This window comes from Bubalus kerabau, chromosome 9 (assembly GCF_029407905.1).
Source record: "Bubalus kerabau isolate K-KA32 ecotype Philippines breed swamp buffalo chromosome 9, PCC_UOA_SB_1v2, whole genome shotgun sequence".
In the NCBI taxonomy this organism is placed as follows: Eukaryota; Metazoa; Chordata; class Mammalia; order Artiodactyla; family Bovidae; genus Bubalus; species Bubalus kerabau.
The window spans coordinates 62,182,392-62,188,391 of record NC_073632.1 but is presented as its reverse complement, the minus strand read 5'-3'; positions in this window follow the sequence as shown (position 1 = coordinate 62,188,391).

Here is a 6,000-nt window from a genome sequence, read left to right as displayed (position 1 = left end):
GAAAGTTCAGTCCCTTCTGAAGGATTACAGAAACATTCACAGAGGAGTCACTGAAGTCTTAAAGTCTAAGGGCTCAACGTACAGGCAAACAGAGTTCTCACTATGTGCCAAGCACTATTTTAAGTACATTGCATACATTATGAAACAGATTCTAGTATTTTCACCAGTTTCGAGGTAGAAAGCAATACCTTGCCCAAGTTTACATCAGCTGAATTCCACAATATGTTTTTTTTTTTTCAAGGAAAACAAGTTTAATGATGCGTAGGTCTTGAAATTTTTTCCATGTGTTCTGAGAATTCAAACTAATAAACAGTTTATTCATCGTGGATGGATTTCCTTATGCGTGTGTGCTAAGTCACTTCAGTTGTTTCTTTTTTTTTTTTTTTTTTTAATTTTATTTTATTTTTAAACTTTACATAACTGTATTAGATTTGCCAAATATCAAAATGAATCCTGACTTTTTGTGACCCCATGGACTGTAGCCCTCCAGGTTCCTCCATCCATGAGATTCTCCAGGCAGGAAAACTGGAAGTAGGTTACCATTTCCTTCTCCAGGGGATCTTCCTGACCCAGAGATTGAATCCCTGTCTCTTATGTCTCCTGGCTTGGCAGGCGGGTTCTTTACTAGCGTCACCTGGGAAGCCCAGGTTTCCTTATAAAGGGGTACAATTTGGGGCCTGAAATCATCGAACTTTGGTTTAATTAAGATGAACAACCTACTAGAGACCAATGGGTAAAACAGAAATGTGGCTTGAGAAAAATAATTATAAAGTTGTATAAGACTGTAAGTCTACTATCTATGGGCTGCTAATGCCTGAGTGGAACTACTATTGCTGAGTACATACAATATCCTCAGATAGGCAGATGACACCACTCTCAATGGCAGAAAGTAAAGAAGAACTAAAAAGCCTCTTTTTGAAGGTGAAAGAGTAGAGTGAAAAAGCTGGCTTAAAACTCAACATTCAAAAAACTTAAGATCTTGGCATCTCATCCCATCACTTCATGGCATATAGATGGAGAAACAATGGAAACAGTGACAGACTCTATTTTCTTGAGCTCCAAAATCACCGTGGATGGCGACTGCAGCCATGAAATTAAAAGATGCTTACTCCTTAGAAGAAAAGCTATGACAAACCTAGACAGCATATTCAAAAGCAGAGACATTACCTGCTGACAGAGGTCCCTGTAGTCAAAGCTATGTTTTTCCAGTAGTCATGTATGGATATGAGAGTTGGGTCATAAAGAAGGCTGAGCACCAAAGAACTGATGCTTGAACTATAGTTTTGGAGAAGACTCTTGAGACTCCCTTGGACTGCAAAGAGATTAAACTAGTCAATCCTAAAGGAAATCAATCCTGAATATTCACTGGAAGGACTGATGCTGAAGCTGAAGCCCCAATTCTTTGGCCACCTGATGCGAAGAGCTGATTCACTGGAAAAGACCCTGATGCTGGGAAATATAGAAGGCAGAAGAAGGGGATAACAGAAGATGAGATGGTTGAATGGTATCACCGACTCAAAGGACAGGAGCTTGAGCATGCTCCAGGAGATGGTAAAGGACAGGCAAGCCTAATGCGCTGCAGTCTTTGAGGTCACAAAGAGTCAGACATGACTGAGCAACTGCACAACAAAACATACAATTTTGTACAGTTTCTTATGAAAATCAAGGATTTCCCCTACTGTGGCTGAACCACGGAATCAGATAGTACTCATGACAACTGCTTGGATGGGTTTGCAGGCATTCTCTCCATGAATGCAATTTAGTCAAGCAAAGGAAAATAAACTGAGACACAGTAGTGTGATATTTTCAAATGCCTTATGTCTGAGTAGTAGTAGGGTGTTTTACAACAATTTTAATTTCTATGGAGAAAAGTAAGTATTTCTGAGGATGTCTTATGGTCTTATAAGAGCTGATGGTTTTGAGAGAGATTCAGATTTATTTGCTCACAGAATCTAGTAAAATCTAATACCGATTGATATAGGTTTTTTTTTCCTATGTGCTACAGCTTCTTAAACTTTTTCTCTTCTAAATAGCCCTTATAAAATATTCATTTTATTTAAATAATATCTGCTTTTCTGCAGACATGATTATAATGCCATGTAGACTGATTTCAGTCATCTCTTTATCATTAATGAAACTCCCAAAACTTTTCTCTAATTAAGATATCTCTCATTAATCGACAGTGTTCTTTTGTTTCTTAGCATTATGGCATCATATATTATTACAATAGCTGAGAAAATACCTATTTTCTTTAATGATACCCTGCAACACTTCAGTCTTTTTGAATTTTTAACTTTTGTAGGCATAAATCCAAGCATTCATAAGCTGAAATAATTCTTCTTTATTGTGCACAGATTTCCAAGAACTCCAGAAAATGTGTTTTTATTCACCATTTAGAAGCATCATGCTTTCTTAATGATAATTACTGTGCTCTAGGAAATAAAATATTTTCTACTCTGAATATGAGAAACGTATTTTACCTAACTAGCTTCAAGTGAGCTAACAATTCATTAGTGACACTAACACTTTAAAAAAATAATAAGCACTTTGGAAATAAACTTAAATGTATTTTCAAACTTTAAAAATTTTATCTTTTTATATTTGACTTTCTTTCTCTTTATTTCTTCCTTGCTTTATGCTTTTGCCCCTTCTTTTCCCTTCTTCTCTTCCTAGTTTCCCTTTTTTCCTTTCTTTAAAAAAAAAAAAGCTTAGTGTTGCAAATGACATTTCTACAGATCAGATTTTTTTATAGGCAGAACTATCAGGATCCAGAGTAGACGCCATCAGAACTACAATGAGGTACTACCTCCTACTGGTCAGAATGGCCATCATTCAAATGTCTACAAATAAAAATCCTGGGGAGAGTATACATAAAAGGGAACCCTCCTACACTGATGCTGGGAATGTAAGTTGGTACAGGCACTATGGAAAGCAGTATGGAGGTTCCTCAAAAAACTAAAACTAGAGTTGCCATATGATCCAGCAATACCACTCCTGGACATATATCTGGACAAAACTATAATTCAAAAAAATGAAATAGAGTTCATAGTGGCACTATTCACAATAGCCAAGACACAGAAGCAACATTAATGTCCACTGACAGATGAATGACTGAGCGACTGAACTGAACTGAACTGACAGATGAATGGATAAAGAGGATGTGGTACATACATACAATGAAATATTAGTCATAAAAAGAACAAAATAATGCCATTTACAGCATCATGAATGGACCAAGAGATCGTCAAACTAACTGAAATCAGAAAGAGGAAGACAAATATTATATGATATCACTCATATGTGGAATCTAAAAAAATAATACAAATGAATCTGTCTACAAAACAGAAACAGACTCACAGACATGTAGAATAGAGTTGTGGTTCCTGGAGAAGGAGGCAGAGGAGGGATGGATTGAGAGTTTGGGGTAAACAGATACAAACTATTACATATAGAGTTGATAAACAACAAGGGGACTATATTCAATATCCTATGTAAACCATAATGGAAAAAATATAAAAAAGAATACTTATGCATATTTATGTATGTATGTATAACTGAATCACTTTGATGTACAGCAGAAATTAATACAACATTGTAAATCAACTATGGTTCAATTTAAAAAAAGCAGGATGACATATCTTTTTTAACACTCCATAACACCATGCACAAAAATGAAATCAAAATGGATTAAGCTTGGGGGCACTCTCCGCCCTCCTTCTGATGTCTATGTCAGAAGCTTTCTCTGTCCCTTTTCATACTTTAATAAAACTCTGCTAAACACACACACACACACACACACACACACACACAAGGATTAAGCCTGAATTTAAGGCCAGACACTATAAAACTCATAGAGAAAAATATAGGCAGAACACTCTTTGACATAAATTTGAGCAAGATATTTCTTGACCCATCTCCTAGTGTAATGAAAATAAAAACAAATGGGACCTACTTAAACTTAAAAGCTTTTGCACAGCAAATAAAACCATAGACAACACAAAAAGACAACCATTGGAATGGGAGAAAATATCTGCAAACAAAGAAACTGACAAAGGATTAATATCCAAAATATACAAGTAGCTCAATATCAAGATAACAAACCCAATCAAAAACAAACAACAAAAAAATAAAAACAGTGGAAGACCTAAATAGACATTTCTCCAAAGACATACAGATGGTCAACAAACACATGAAATGGTACTCAACATCACTAGTTATTAGAGAAATGTGAATCAAAACTACAGTGAGGTATTACCTCATACCAGTCAGAATGGCCAACATCAAAAAATCTACAAACAATAAATGCTGGAGAGGGTGTGGATAAAGGGGAACCCTCATGCACTATTTTTGGGAATGTAAATTGATACATCCAGAATGGGCAACAGTATTGAGGGTCCTTAAAAAACTAAAAATAGAACTATCATATGACCCAGAAGTTCCACTACTGGGCATATGCCTGGAGAAAACCATAATTCAAAAAGATACATGCACCCCAATGTTCATTGCAGCACTATGTACAATAATGCTGTACATGGAAGCAACCTAAATGTCCATCAACAGAGGAATGTATAAAGACGTTTTAGCGCATATATACAGTGGAATATTATTCAGCCATTAAAAGGAACAAAACTGAGTCATCAGTAGACATGTGGATGGATTTAAAGAGTGCCATACAGAATGAAGAAAGAGAAAAACAAATATTGTGTGTGTGTGTGTATCATATATTAACACAGTTGTGGAATCTAGAAAAAAATGGCATGCTGCTGCTAAGTCGCCTCAGTCGTGTCCAACTCTGTGCGACCCCATAGATGGCAGCCCACCAGGCTCCCCCGTCCCTGGGATTCTCCACGCAAGAACACTGGAGTGGGTTGCCATTTCCTTCTCCAATGCATGAAAGTGAAAAGTGAAAGTGAAGTTGCTCAGTCGTGTGGGACTCTTAGCAACCCCATGGACTGCAACATACCAGGCTCCTCCGTCCATGGGATTTTCCAGGCAAGAGTACTGGAGTGGGGTGCCATTGCCTTCTCTGAAAAAATAATATAGATGATCTTATTTGCAAAGCACAAATAGAGACACAGATGTAGAGAACAAATGTATGGATACCAAAAGGGAAAGGGGGAACAACTGGGAGATTGGTATTTATACATATACAGTATTGATACTATGTATAAAATAGATAACTAAAGAGAATATACTGTATAGCACAGGGAACTTATCTTAATGCACAGTGGTGACCTGAATGGGAAGAAAGTCCAAGAGGGATGGGATATATGTATGCACATGTGTGGGGGATTCATTTTGCTGTACAGAAGAAACTAACAAAACATTTTAAAACAACAATAATCCAATAAAATTAATTTAAAAAGAAATTAATAGAAGAATTAAAAGTAGGAGAAAAATAAAATTCTCTTTTCAATTCTTAAATCTAAACACCACAATAATTTTCATATTTTACATTTTATAATATGTTTTGAACTTTATGGACTATGAATAGTCCACAACATATTTTCATGAATTACAAGCTCTAAATAAGAATAGTTGAAATTGCATCACTCCCTAAATATATTTTTGATTAGAGAATGTTTATTCATCATAGATGAGGATGATATTTCTGGCTAATATTTTCTGAGTGTCTATGGTTTTGCTTTAACTTTATTGTTTCATAAACCTTTAGAACATCCTTGTAGGGTAAAGGAGCTAATTTTAGCTCCACTTTTAGTTTCCTTATCTATAAAACACAAGTAATTGTAGCACTTACCTCCTGGAATTATGTGTTATTAAAGTAAGTGATAGTAACCTAATTAGGGTTGCAAAGCTCACGAGGGATAGGACCAGGATTTAAACCCAGACCTAGAAAATTCTAGAGCTTGCATACTTGTACTATAATGACATACTGTAAGCTAACTGCGGCTGGAAAGAACACCTTCCACTAGCTCCTTTAATTCTCCCTCTCAACTTAATTATGAGGAGGGTGACAGAGCTTGGCTTACTTTCACCATG